This window comes from Mus musculus, chromosome X, assembly GCF_000001635.26.
Source record: "Mus musculus strain C57BL/6J chromosome X, GRCm38.p6 C57BL/6J".
In the NCBI taxonomy this organism is placed as follows: domain Eukaryota; kingdom Metazoa; phylum Chordata; class Mammalia; order Rodentia; family Muridae; genus Mus; species Mus musculus.
The window spans coordinates 94,229,950-94,245,079 of NC_000086.7; the positions used below are offsets into that span (position 1 = coordinate 94,229,950).

The following is a 15,130-nucleotide window of genomic DNA, read 5'->3' on the forward strand; positions in this document are numbered from 1 at the left end:
AAGTAAAGAAGCTGAGCCCCTGGGTGGGCACTCGTGGGCAGGTAGCTGGAAATGCAGAGAATGGAGAGAAAATGTGTTAGTGAGTTTTCCTGCATGCTGGGTTGGAGAGTGGGGAAGAAGAGCAAATGAAGGTTTTTAGTTTGTGCAGGAATGAGCAGGGGTTTCAAGCAAACACTAGGTATGACTTTTATCTTTGTACTCGGGGTTCTTTCTTGTGTTTAAGGACTTGGTATAACCCCATCTAGATCCTGGGGAGGGATTTGGGCTTCATGACAGGGAAACAACGTAAAGATCCTCACAAAGACTATAGATTTGACATAAGGGATGAGCAGTGAGGGAAATCCTTGTGTAGACATCTCCAGAAGCTTTGGGCTATTTAAAGAGATGGAGGTTTCAATGTGATGATTCCCTTACAATTTTTACTTTTCCTAGAAAAGTGGGTCAGGTTCATGAATTAAGAAGTGGGCAGGAGGAAATTAGGAGAAGTGATGACAGACTAGAAGGCCAGAGGAAATAGAAAACAGTCAAGAGGCCACAGTCAAGATACTTAAACACTAATCAGGAATCCTCCAGTGTTTATATGCATACCAATTTCCTATGAGTCAGGCATCATAAGTGCTCAAGGTATTCTTTTGATTTCACTGGCTCAAATTCTGCATCCTCTTGCCCCAGCCTTGTTATTTCTTATAATGCAAGTACACACTACCACCATGGGCTTTCAACTTCTTAAAACATAAAACAAAACAAAACAAAGGACGAAGGTAGAGACTGCCTTCTAATTCCAGACCAAGTTTCTAGCATGGCTTAGTACTGTCAGACAGCCAGACATCAACAGACTGATGAATGTGTATTGTATTCTTAAACACTTGGCTAGAGAGCTAAGGAAAGACAAAACAGGCTGGGCACTCACACCTGTGATCCTAGTACTTGGGAAGCCGAAACAGCTTTGAATTGCTTTTTGGGCTCTCTTCCAGGATGAAGGAACTCCAATTACTTTCCAGTATGATGAGAAAAGTGCAGTCATGGGTTGTCTAAGGGTGCTGCTTCAGGGCTAAAGATGTAACTCAGTTGGTCGAACACTTGTCTTATGTGCATGAGGTTCTGGGTCCAATCCCTGACATCTGAGGAATGCTAGGCAAGCACTACACCAGTGGTTCTCAACCTGAGGGTCGTGAGGGTAGCAAATCAGATATTTACATTATGAGTCATTACAGTAGCAAAATTACAGTTAAGAAGTAGCAAAGAAAATAATTGTATGGTTTGGAGCCACCACAACATGAGGAACTGCACTAAAGGGCTGCAGCATTAGGAAGGGTGAGAAGCACTGCACTACACACCACTGTAATTCCAGTACTGAGGAGGTGGGCGAAAGAGGATCAAAGACATTCTTGGCTGAATAATGTGTTCAAGACCATCCTGGGATAATTGAAAGGCTGTCTAAAAAAAAAAAGTTAGATTCAGTGACAAGTCTCAGCATTAAAGGCATTTACTACCAAGTGTGACAACCTGAATTTGACAACCTAAGTTCAATTCCCTGCACTCACATAGTGGAAAGAAGAACCTAACTGTTGCAAGTTGTCTGGTCTCTATGCCTCCCTCCCCAACTAAAGAAATGTAAAATAGATTGATCAATCGATTGATAGATAGGATGTAGTTTCAATCAACTACAGACTGTACTCAAAAGATTATAATGGAGCTGAAAAATCCCCACTACCTACTGATGTTACAGCTATCTTTACACTGGAGTGCAACACATTACACCTTTTGTGGTTGATTCTGGTATAAAGAAACCTACTGCACTGCCAGTCATAGCAAACCATGGTACTGAGAAAAACTATATAGTTTTTTTCTCTTTAGATGAGGTCTCACTAGGTAGCCCCTCAATGGCCTGGAACTCACTATGTAGATGAAGCTGTCCTTATACTCATATAGACCTACCTGTCTCTGCTTCTGCCTCACTGGGATTAAACATGTGCGCCATATTAGGTGTCTGTCTAGGTTTGCCTAACAGTAAAATCACTTGCTTATTCATTTCTCAGAATATATCACTGTTGTTAAGCGATGCCTGCTGCAAGTGAAAACAGGAATTACTGCAGCAGGTGTCAGTTTATTTAGATAAAGGGGTTTTATTTTCCTGGGTATTAAAATGTTAGACCATCCTATATATAATACAGTACTTGAAAAAACAGCGAGGGCTTAGCTTTCATCCCTAGGGAGAGAAGTGAAAGTGGCATCATCTACATTTATTTTTAGAATTAAATCAGTGTGTATGTATATGATGTGTATGTATATGATGTGTATGTATATGATGTGTATGTATATGATGGGTATGCCTCAGCATACACGTAGAAGTCGGAGGACAACCTTGTAGAGTCGATTCTCATCTTCCACTTTTATGTGGGTTCTGGGGGATTGTGTGGCAAGCACCTATCCTGGCTCAGCATCATTTGTTAAGGATAGCTTTGGGGGGGTTCTATATAGTAAACATATATAGATGGGTGGAAAGACACAGTATAGGAAGGTGGAGCGATGCTCAGTGGTTAAGAGTATATGCTGTTCATGCAGAGGCTTAGTCTTAGTGTCCACATGGTGGCTCCATGTAACTTCAGTTCCAGGGGATATGATACCTTCTAACTTCGATGGACACCAGGCACACAGCAGGTGCACATACACACAAGCAGCCAAACACTCATACATATTGGCAAAAAAAAAAAAACCCCAAAAAACAAAAAACAACAACAACAAAAAACCAAACCAAAAAACCCACAAACAAACAAACAAACAAACAAACCCTTCACTTTCAGAAACAGGAAAGTCGTTTTGAAAAGATTTTGGGCAGAGCAACAGAAGAAAATGCCAGATGAGATCACATGACGCCAGAGAATGTGTATACTGATCAGAATACGTTGTGACACCACTCACTGTTATACATACCTATTACACCAGACAAACACGTCTGTTTTCCAAGTCAGAAACAGAAAGAAACCTCTAGACAGATCACTCACTTATGGTAATGTATAGCTTAAAATGCATGTCTGTTAGTTAATGTAAAAAAATTCAACTCTTTTAGCTATTTATGACATATAAAACATAAAATTCAGACATTGAATGTGTGCAATTGAAAGTTAATTTTATAGTTTAAGTTTTAAATGTGTTGTTTTAAGGTAATACATTCTGGGGTAATCAAGCAGTAATATACAAAGATAGCAAACTAGAATTTAAGATCTTGTTACTATCTTTTGTTTACTATCTTTTGTTTAAGTGTGTATGTGTGCAGGCATGACACATGTCAAGGTCAGAGAACAACTTGTGAGTGAAGAGAGTTCTCTCTTCCACTCTGTGGATCCTGAGGCTAGAACTCTTGTGGCAAGCACCCTTACCTGCTGAGCCAGCTCACCCACCCAACCAGCTAGGATTTAAAAATAACCAACACAAATAAAGGCATTAAAGGGGCTACTGGAAAAAACAGAATAGGTGAGACAAGTTTTGAACTTTCAGTGTTTAAGTCAGAAAAGAGATTATTTCCTATTTTCAAAATAATAATTATTTTTACAATGAAGTAGTGTACTTCAGCAAAACAGTACACGATGTGCTACTTTGGCCTCTTGGGAAATGTGGCATGTTAATCAAGTTTGTTAGAAAGAGATACTGATCACTTTTAGTCACAGTCTCTTGAAAAGTTCATCAGGATATTCATTTAGAGAGAAGTGGCGATGTGGGGGTGGGGGATGGGCTTCGGTGGTGGAGCTAGAGACAGGGGAAGCAAAGAGATCTGTTAAGATCAGAAATGGTTAACGGTTGTCTTAATTTTTAACTGGTCGTAGAACCAGTGGCTTCAACTGTGTATTTGTCATCTACAGCTCTCTTACAGAGATATATAATAAATTTACAAAAGTCTTACAGTGTATTTCCATTTTCTTAAATCAAGTAAGGGTAGTATTTAAAAGCCATGACCTAGAATTCTAGAGCAGATTTGTAAAACAAACAGACCCCTCCTCAAGGAACAACTGAAATTGGTGCCTTCTGTATATTCCTTCTTGCCTATTTTGATGCAAAACAAACCCGCTTTTTTAGCTCGTACTTTTCTACCTTTGGTGAAGATAATGCCATTTTCGATGACTCTTTCCATCTCTGGGAAATTTGCATGTGAAACATGTAATTTGCATGCGATAAGCTAAGTGGAACCGTGACGCAATGATTCATTGCAAATTGCCTTATAAAAAATGATTGCCATTTGGCGTCCACCTAGTCACTTTTATAACAGGTACCATTGGCAAAACTCCCCTCATCCGACGGTGTGCAAGATGCAAAAATGGAATTTTCCAGGTTTCCTAGCCCTCAACTTGCGCACTGTGTGTTCGCTGCAGCGCCACGGGGCCCACCTCCGGGCCAGGCGGAGTGACCCTGCTGCAGGGGTGGAAGTGCACGGCCGAGTCTCTCCAGCCTCGACGGCAGGGCTCTGAGGGTCAACCTCAGCGGATCCCTCCTGCAGAGCCCCTCTACCTCCTTTCTCTCTGGCCCCGGCCCCGCCGCGTCACCCCCCAACCCCACTACAGTAGCAGGCCCGCCTCTGGGGCAAGGCGCGCAGCTGGCGTGGGACAACCCTCCCTCTACCCGGTTCCCACACCGGCTCCCGTTCCGTGGCGCCGGAAGTGACGCGCCTGGGCTGAAAGATGGCGGCATTGGCGTTCAACCAGGGGGAAGGTAAACACCCGCCAGGCGGCGCGCCGGCCCCCACGGGGCGCCTTCAGGGGCTAAGGGGGCCTCCCAGGCCTGCTCCCTAACCCACGGCTTCCAGTCCCCGCCCTCTCTCGGGGACAGGCTCGGCTCTGCGTCCTCGAGACCCTGGCCCGGGCCCCTAGCCCGTGGGCCCCGCCCCCCTGGGCGGGCCCCGGGCGGCTCCCTCGGCCCGCAGGGGGCGCGAGGCCCGGAGCGGCCCCTGGCTCGTGGCCCTCTCACGCCCCGCCCCTTTCCCGCCCCTTTCCCGCTTTCCTCCACCCCCGGCGTGGGTGATCCCGAGGCTCCGCGCGCTTTGGGGGCAGAAACCCGGAGACGCCGTCGTGTATGTGGTTCCCGCTGGCGTTTCTGTTGCCCTCGGCCCCCTCAGCTGTCCCCCAGTTGGTGGTCCTGAGTCGCCTCTCCAGCCGAGCCCCGTGCAGTGCCGCGACATCCCCCGGTATTGGCGAGGCTGGGCCCCGGCCCCGACGCCGCGCGCGTCACGCCTAGCCCAACTGTTTGGACTCGCCACTCAACCGCTGTCTTCTTTCCCAGGACTGTTTCTCGGGGGGCCTCGGGCTTGCGAGCTCGCCCGGCGCCGGAGCGCTCCGGCCCGGCCAGGGAGCGGCCCCTTGTAGAGGTTCGAGGAGCTATCGCGGTCCATCCCGGCGCCCGACCCTCCCACCGTTCGGCCACTGGCCCACTTCTTCCTGATGCAGACTGCCGTCCACTAGAGGCTGGACAGGACCCCCGAGGTGCGTAGCCGCCCCTGGCCGCCGGCCTGCGGAGCCCAGGCTTTGCTCGCGGCCCCGAGGAAGGCACGGGTTCCGTGGCCCTCACCGCACTGGCCGCACTCAAACATTTTGTAGATGCTGGGAGCTAATTTGTCTTTTGAGTTTACTTAAATTGTTTGAAATGTAAATTTTTTTCTGGTGGGAGGGGGGAGAGAGAGAGAGAGAGAGAGAGAGAGAGAGAGAGAGAGGAGAAAAAAAGGAAGAAGCATAATTCAGCCATTTTTTGCAGCATAGAGCTGCAGGTACCATGATTATTTCCCCCTTAACCGGTTCCTTCCCTTTAAAAATCCTGTTTGTGCCTTAAATAGAACTATGCGAAATGTGCGGCATAATGCGTGCGGCATAATCAGAATGTCTGGGTCCGACTGGGCGACTGAGAAAATCTCGCACTGAGGAGATCTCGGACGGAGCCTCAGTTTCTTATCTATGCGGTGTAGTCGATAATAGCCACATCAGAGAGGTAGTGAGGACTATATGAGGTCATATATGTGAAAATAATCTATAGCTGTATAGTGGTGTAGGAAAATGTAAGGTCATTTTCTTTAGGTAACCTTTGCTTGAGTGGTTAATGTGGCTAACTGTTGCTGCCTCTTCATTTCTATATTATAAGTAAATAAGGACTAGCAGAACAGCGCAGTGATGGATAGCTGTTTAATAGTCAGTGTTCGTTGGCCTTCCCTCTACAAAATGCCAACTGCTTATTTAAATAACGGTATCCTTTAATTCAAATTTAATGTTACTGTAGGGCTTTTCATCTTTCTAGGCCTCTCAGCCCCCTTTCTTATTCAGAATATTTAACACCTTATATTTATTTAGTCTTTTTTATTTTTAAGAGGTTCACTTCCTTTGTCAATCTGATTTACTGTTGTCATTTTAAAAGCGTGTGTGTTTTTTAATTTCAGTGTTTGCTTTTCGTATCTACAGAACAGGATGACTGAATACTTCTAATCATTTGAAAATGGTTTTTCAAGAGCTTACACATGCATCCATGTTTCTCTAATGCTCAGTAGATCCAGCAATGTACAGGGAATTTCAACTTGTTAGCACTTCATGCAATATTTGAGGAATTCAGTTCTTGTTTTTAATCACAGCACTTAGTAGGTGCTTTGAGTCCCATTTCATCAGTGGTAAAGGATGTTAATACTCTTTACTACCTGTTAATTGGCAAGAAATAAGATAGTAAATATTTGTGGCTCGAAAATAGAATTTACTTTCTAGAGTTTCAAAACTGTAGAATGTTTTGGCTTATAATAGTCAATTAAAAGCGAAAGGAGCATTTTGGAGTATATTATTTTTAGTCTTCTTTTTTTTTCTGAGTAGATGTTAAAATTTTAATTCCCTGGTCTGATGCCAGTGGTCTTTCACAGTATGCTTGTGTATTTTTTAAAAAGACAGATTAGGTTGGAAAAGGAACAGCCAGCTTTAAAGTGACTGCTTTTATATTTTGGCTTTATCCCTTGTTCTGAAGATAATTTTCACAGATCACTACTTTACTGAGCATTTCTGAGTTTGACCTCTCTGCCTTGCTGTGGGTTATCATGGAGCCAAGGCTGACTTGACTGGCTTCATGGATGTTCAGAAGCCAGGCTTTAGACTTGGTTTAATGATGTGTGTAAACCAGCATCGCACAATATAAATAATGGTAGAATTTGTGCTAAGAATTGAAAATTTTTATTTTTCTTTATTTAGGACAACATATACCAACAAGTAGAAACATATCATGACAAGTCAAGAGAGATGGGAGAAAGGAAAAGATGTTATATTTTAGTTCCTTTAACAGTTTCCCCCTGATTTTAGCTCTGTCCCTGTGATGTTGGTGGCCTATGGTCAGGTTTGGGGACTGAATGTTACATGAGGACAATGACTCTTGACCTGGGTGGGGGATGTGCTGTAGATTAATTCGCTGTCAGACATTTCCTCAGAAGTAGAGTGCTATAGGCCATTTGGGCTTTTTTAAAATTAAAGAACAAAAGCTGGCCATTAGTGAGGGCTTGTTGAAATAGTGGTTTATTAGGAAGGGGTAGATCTCAGAAGACCCTAGCTCCATAATTTGATATCATAACCTTAGGCCAGTAACTTAATCTCATAGTTTGGATTTTTTCATCTTTAAATTGAAGTGGTTATAGAACATGGAAGTTTGTGAAGTAAATTTGTCTGTACATGAGGCATTTACTAAGCATTTCCTATGTGCCACATACTGTTCTAGGTGCTGGAGATTCAGGTTAGTGTTAGTAGTTTTAACAAGGTTTTGTTTTCTCCCCCAGTCGTTCGCTATAACCCAGGTTTGCCTTAAACTTGGGGTTATCCTTGTGCCTCAGCCTCCCATAGGCACATGTAACTATACCTGGTACAGAAAGTTAGTTTGGTGGCCCATTTCTATGGTTCTAGCACTAGGTGGTGGAGACAGTAGGGTCAGTTCAGAATCTTCCTCAGCCTGGAATATGAGACCCTGTCTCAAAACAAATTACTTCAGCATAAAATATAGGGAAAAAATAAGGCCGAGAGTGGAGATAAAGATTCTTTTTAGATTCTTTAGAGGGTTTTGTAACTTCTATTTAAGCTTTGTTTGTTTGCTTTTTTTTGAGACAGGGTTTCTCTGTGTAGTGTTGGCTGTCTTGGAACTCCTGTGTGTAGACCAGGCTAGCCTTGAACTCACAGAAATCGACCTGCTCCTACCTCCTGAGTGCTGAGAATAAAGGTGTGTGCCACCAAGTCCATTGGGTTCTGTTATTTTAAGACGGGTTTGGGACAAGGGCTCACTTCCTAGTGATCTAAAGAGAGTCATAGATATCTGGATAGAGTGATTCTAGCCAGAGAGGAACAACAAGTGGAGAGAGTCTGGTTTTCTAGGAACAGCAGCAACAAAAGGGGGGAATGAAGGGAAGGAGGGAAGGAGGGAGGGAGAGAGAGAAAAGAAAGAAAGAAAGAAAGAAAGAAAGAAAGAAAGAAAGTGTGTGTTAGTTGCAGGAGCATATCACTGCCATTTTAGGAACCATTGGCAAGGCTTTTAAGTCAGTTCTGTCCTAGGTATACCTTGTATTACTGTTGGCATAAAAATAAATGATCATGGGGCTGGAGAGATGGCTCAGTGGTTAAAAACACTGGTTGCTCTTCTAGAGGACCTGGGTTCAATTCCCAGAATCCATGTGGCACCTTTAGACCCTAAACTATATTGGCTCTCATGGCCACTAGGCACTTAACAGTACACAGACATCCGCAGCTAAAATCCATACACATAATAAAATATTAAGAAAATTTAAAGCATAGGTGATGTTTTAAATCTGAAGGTCTCCTAGATCTTTAATTCAAAGGTGTGAGAGGCAAAAGACAGGTTCTCTGAGTTAAGGCTGTCCAGTGCTACAAAGTGAGAAACCCTGTCTCAAAATAAACAACGTGCTGCCCCACCCCTCCAATAGAATGTAAGTAGATGTCCTTTGGTTTTTTGATTTCCTTTGTATTTTTGAGACAAGGTTTCTGCAGAGCTCTGGTTGTCGTTGAACTCACCTTGTAGACCAGGCTAGCCCCATACTTAGAGAGATCTGCTTGCCTCTGCCTCTCAAGTACTGGCATTAAACCAAGGAGCAAGAGGCTCCTTTACGCATTGAGCCATCTCACTGGCTGTAGGATCCTTTAAAAAATACAATTATCTGTCTGTCTGTCTGCTGTGTTTGCATACATGTGTACAGGCCATACAACATGAGTGTGGAGGTCAAAGAAGTACTTGTAGGAGTAGGTTCTCTACTGCCATGTGGGTCCCAGGGATGGCACTCAAGTCATCCTGCTTGGCTGCAACCACCTTTACCCACTGAGTAAGCTTAGTCTTCTCTCTTTAATGTGAGATCCTTAAAGCTTATTGGGCTGGGGTATATTTCATTGATAGAGCACTTGCATCTCATGTGTAAAGCCCTGGGCTCTGTCTGCAAGCATTGAGGGAAAAATCTAGCTGAATAATTGAAACAAATAAGAACAGATAGAAAAAGTCTTTTTTGTCCTTGATAATATTTTTGAATTTAGTTAATACTGCATCGTGAACTTGCAGGAAATCTGTATCATAACAGCAGGAGCTTCCAAAAGATTCATGTTAGTTATATAATTCTTGGGGGAGAATAGAATGCTAACAGTACATGATTTGTGATTTCGTGTTAAAATGCAGCTTAGAAGATTTGGGATTTTATTTCCCAAATGAGACTGTTCCTAGAATTCTCACTGGATGCAATCTCTAAAGGCCAGGGAAGCTGTTTTCCATGACATCACTCTTGGGCTCCTTCTTCTTGTAGTAAAGGAGTATTCAAGATGAAAAATAGCATTGAAATAGGTGGGTTTTCCTTAGTTTTCTTATATTACAGGATGACTAAATACTAAACGTGCCTGTGAAGTAAACTAATTGGATAATAGGTGCAGTCTTAAGGCTGGAGGACTAGGTCTTTCTTAGTTGTTTAAGTCATCATTTGCAGTTTAGTACTTGAGCTATAAAAATATTTTGATGACAAGAGTTTCACTATCAAACGAATACACAGTCCTTTCTCCCAAATTCAGCTGTGTTCTTTACGATTTAGGTAGTAGTATATATTTGAGGGTAAAAGGAGTGCTTCTTAGAGCTTAAAAAAAAACCTCAAAACATATTTTGAGAAGTTGGCTGCTTTGAGATTGTTGAGTTTAAAATTAACGGATAGGTTATAGAAATTGTGTGAGATTTTATGATTTGGAAATTATTTTTTTAAATAGTAAGTGTCACACTTTGATTTCAATATGCAAGTATGGCGTTTACTTCATAGGTGTCATTTTTGGTAGAACAGTTACAGTGTCCATTAAGGATAAACAGTAACTGTTCGAGAGGCTAGCTTTTATACTGAACAGCTTACAGTTTTGTATGAGTTTTCAGGCAGCTTTGGGAGGAATATGAAAGCAGTTACCCCCACCAGGCTTCTTCCTTTACTGGTCACTAGAGAGTTTGAACTGTTAGAAATTTCAGTGATATAAATAGCTGTAATAGTCTTTCAAAGCAGAATGTGTGTGTGTGTATGCGTGTGCGTGCACACGTGTGCATGTGAGCTCTCTCTCTCTCTGTCTGTCTGTATGTTTGCATGTGTTCATGATTTGTGTAGTCAATTATCTTCCCTTCACTGATACTTTTTATATCTCATAGAATTTATCTGGATTCTAAAGAACTTTGGTTTATGTGGGTTGTATTGATTTATGCAGAAACCAATACTAGGGAATTTTTAAATGCTTGTAATTCTTTGGAAAAGTAGCCCCCTTAAAGTTACATAAATAATGGTTTTTAATGAAAAATTTCTATCTTCCATCCTCCAAAAAATTACAAAACTGTAATTAAACACTTGAAGTTAGGTATAGTGGCTCATCCAAGCACTTGGGAGTTTGAAAAAGAATTTGTGAGTTCAAAGTCAGCCTGAGCTATAGAGTGAGACCCTGTCTCAAAAAACACAAAACAAAAATCCTTGATAATTATTTTACTGACCATATTTTTACAAATCTTTCTGTAACATTTGGGCTTATAAAAATATGACAGGTATTCACATTCTGGATACTCATTAAATCAAAAAGTAAAGATGAGAGGTAAGTTGGGGGGGGCTGTTCTAGGTATAGAATTTAGGAAACTCATGCCTGCTAGGTAAGTGTGTTATCTCTGAGCGACAGTCCTAGTCCGTATAACTACTTTTTGTTAGCCCTGAAGCTTTCTAATATTTTGAGAATAAGTTTGACCTTGACAAGTCCTTTCAGGTGACTAGGACTCTAGTTCTAGTTCTCTTTAGACTATATCATATGCTCGAAGACATGAATCAGTGTTTCTCCTACCCTGTGTGTGTGTGTGTGTGTGTGTATGTATGCATGCATTACATATGCATATATGCACGTACTGGGAATTGAGCTCTGAATCCAGGGCCCTCTACCACTGAGGTATGGACTAACTCTCTAGCCAGCTCCCCTCCCCCCATGCTTTGTCAGTGCCAAGTTGATAAAACAAGACACATTGTTCAGCATTTCTTGTTCAGCATGCCTTGTAATTTAGGTTCATTCCTCTTTTGGAAAAAAATATTTTAAATTCTGAAGGCCAAGTATAGAATATGTACACATTAGGTTTATAAGCCATAATTTGCCCTGATCTGAAGATACATTATGAGAAATGAGGATATAGAATTTCTGAACATTTACCATTTTGTGAGTTAGTAATAATTTTCTCAAAAGCCCCTTATTAATTGGATTTTTTCCCAATCCTCATTGATCATAGAGTTAACTATTTGAGTTTTGTGTTATACTTCTTATAATTATTATTTTCTTTCTAAAATTGGTATAGTTCTGTAGAGAATTTTATATAAGATTTTATATCTTTTTTACAGTCTTAAATTTGCTTTTCCTAATTATTTTTTAAATTTATGTAAATATGTGTTTTTGTAGTATAATTTTCTTTTTTCTGTTTGAGTTTCAACCTTGCCATTCTAAGTCTTTTTTTTTTTCCTTTGTAGTGTCCAGGTTATGGATTGAGAACAAGTTGCTTTTGTTTCACGTGTTCATTTGTAAGTTGGTTATTTGATGCCTTAAATGTTGATATTATAAATCTATGCTGTTTAGTAGAATATGTCAGATACAAAATGCATTTTTAAAATTTTGTAAGCTGTAGGGTTTTTGTTTTTGTTTTTGTTTTTACAATGAGAGAAACAGGTAAAATTATTTTTAGATTCTTTTAAATTCTTTATTTTAAAAGATCATAATTTCATCTTTTTAAAAGTTTTTATTATTATTTAATGTATATGAGTACACTGTAGCTGTCTTCAGACACACCATAAGAGGACATTGAATCCCATTATAGATAGTTGTGAGCCACAATGTGGTTGCTGGGAATTGAACTCAGAATCTTTAGAAGAGCAGTCACTGCTCTTAACTGCTGAGCTATCACTCCAGCTCCCTTAAAAGTTCCTTTTTTATGCCCCTTTTCCTTGTATTATTAAGGTATGTATCCTCTCTTTTTAACACTTAATTATATGTGTGATCTTGAATAATGTCTGTTCATCTATATCTATAAAACTTAGTGTCTTCATCTATCAAGTAAGTTACAGTTGCTCTGGGTTCTGAGAAGGTGGGCCATGATTCAAAGTGTTGTTGCTATGAGGTTAGCAGGATTAGATTTATTATTCAACTTCTTCTTTTTTTTTTTTTTCATTTTTCGAGACAGGGTTTCTCTGTGTAGCCCTTGCTGTCCTGGAACTCACTCTGTAGACCAGGCTGGCCTAGCCTCGAACTCAGAAATCTGCCTGCCTCTGCCTACGTCTCCGCCTCCCAAGTGCTGGGATTAAAGGCGTGGGCCACCACGCCCAGCATTATTCAACTTCTAAGTAAAAGTGTCATGTTTACTATTGGGCTTGAGTGGCACCAAGAGAAAGGATGCAGTACCAATAGTGTACTTCACAGCTATGTATCATGCTAAGTGCTTGATATGCATTAAGTCATTTAATTCTCAGAGCATCAGATAATGTAGATTCTATTACTATTAGTACCCTCATTTTACAGATGAAGACATTAGGCCACAGAGAAGCTAAATAGCTTGCTCTAAGGTCACAGAGCTAGTTGAGGTAGAATTACAATTTGATCTCTTGAGCACGACTCTAGATTTGACTGACTCATGCTTTCATTGAGAGACTGGATGGTGGTGTCAGTTCATCATGGAGTATTTCATAGCTTTCTGCTTCTATACATGCTTTCCATACAAGTTACAGATCCTGGTCTAAAGCTGTTGATCTTACTGTTAAGTGCATTGAGTGGAAAATACTGCATATGCCCTAGCTATCAAACATTACTTTGAAGTTGATTTAGATCTTGTATTTAGATTATATATCTTGGTGTAACTTTAAAGTATCTACACTCTGCTTGCTTGTTTGTTTGGTTTTTTGAGATTGGGTTTCTCTGGGTAGCCCTGGCTATCTAGGAACTAGCTCTGTAGAACAGATTGTCATTGAATTTAGAGATTACCTGCCTCTGCTTCTCAAGTGCTGGTATTAAAGGTGTGAGGAACCGCTCCCCAACTTTAGTTTTAATATGCATGTAAGAACATTGAATAGCTACACAATCATAAAAAGTAGATTATCAAATGAGAATATTATGCCTCTAAAGTTCAGAGATTATATTTAATTCTCTCTCTCTCTCTCTCTCTCTCTCTCCCTCCCTCCCTCCCTCCCTCCCTCCCTCTCACTTTTACAGAGACAGAAGGCTAAGAAATCTTAAGTAACTAACAGATATTTCCGTTCTAAGACTGTTATTTAGGACCCTTTGCTATAAGTAGAAGTCAGCTCAGGTAGTAACAAGGGAGACTATTCCAAGAACATAAAGATTTCTTTCAGATCTGGATCTGGGGACTGGAAAATGAAGGTGTTAAGAAGCACCCTCTGTATTCTTCCTTCTCAGTTGACTGCATTTTTGTGATAATTAGGCCACAAGTGGATGTCTATAGTTGCTCTTTGAAATGCTCAATTCTAGTACTACATAGTCAGTATACATCCCTTCTTCCTTTTCTCCTCTTTCCTGTCTTTCTAGATTTGTTGACAGAATGTTATTCATCTTGATTAATATTTCCCAGGTCGATCTGACCATATGTAATTAGAGCTAAACCCAAAGAGGAGCCTACCTGCTAGGAATTCTAGACAGGCTGGGCAAACAGAGGATGGCACCTGGTACTCAAAACAGGTGTGCTGATGTCTTTAGATTTTTTTTGACAGGGAGTTTACTATTGCTTGATTGCCATATGATATTTCTAACATAGTTAGGTATTTTGATCACTTTTTTTTGGAGACAAAATATTACACTGTAGGCCAGGGTGGTTTGCAACTTGTAGAAATCTTCCTGCCTCAACTTTCCAAGTAGCTGGGATTATAGGAATGAGCCACCAGACTTGGGTTTGGATTACTTTTTGATATATTCTGCAAGAGCATCATAAGCTAAGGCAGGCCTCAAGTGCATAGCCTGTCCCCCAAACAAAAATACTCCTTCCACAAAGAAGTATACCTCTTTATTTTTGCTTCATAGGGGTTGAACCAGGAAAGGAATTGAACCTGGAGACTTGCACATGCTTAGTTGTATTGCAGGTCATGTATCTCCTCTAAATGTTGTCATTTAGGGGCTGGAGAGGTGGCTCAGTGCTTAAGAGAACTTGTTGCTCTTACAGAAAGGGAGTTTGGTTCATAAACCCACATGGTGGCACCCTAGCATCTGTAACTCCAGTTCCACTGATCGAATGCCATCTTCTGAACCAGGCATACATGTGGTGCACATGCATACATACATGCAGGCAAAATATCCATACACACAAAATAAACGTAAAAAAGAGCTTTATTGAGATACAGTTTTTCATAAATGTTCATGAACATAGCTGTTTGAAAGCTTTTTAGGTAGTAGTAACTATTGGATCGTGTTTCTTACAGTGTTGGAGATTGCTATCAGGGTTTTGTGTATGGTAGGCAAGCACTACTAAACTCCAGGCCTTAGAGAAGATCTCTGTGATGTGAGTTGTGTGTGTGTGTGCATATATATATAGGCAATGTCAAGATAGCAGGTTAACAAAATAGGAACACTCTATTCATAGTCTATGAATGGTAATGCCTAGGTTTCTG

General features: G+C 41.0%; 1 protein-coding gene across 14 annotated transcripts in view; it reads left to right on the forward strand.

Annotated features, from left to right (window-relative positions):
* The first annotated feature begins 2,328 nt into the window (after positions 1-2,328).
* Klhl15 (kelch-like 15) overlaps positions 2,329-15,130 on the forward strand; it is a 45,447-nt gene continuing 32,645 nt past the window's right edge. For 2 of the 14 annotated variants that reach the window (XM_006527986.4, XM_006527991.4), the window contains exons 1-3: positions 2,329-4,704; positions 5,272-5,471; positions 11,996-12,046. The gene's annotated coding sequence lies outside the window, so the exon portion shown is untranslated. The other 12 variants (NM_001039060.1, NM_153165.2, XM_006527989.4 and 9 more) reach the window with 10 other exon arrangements.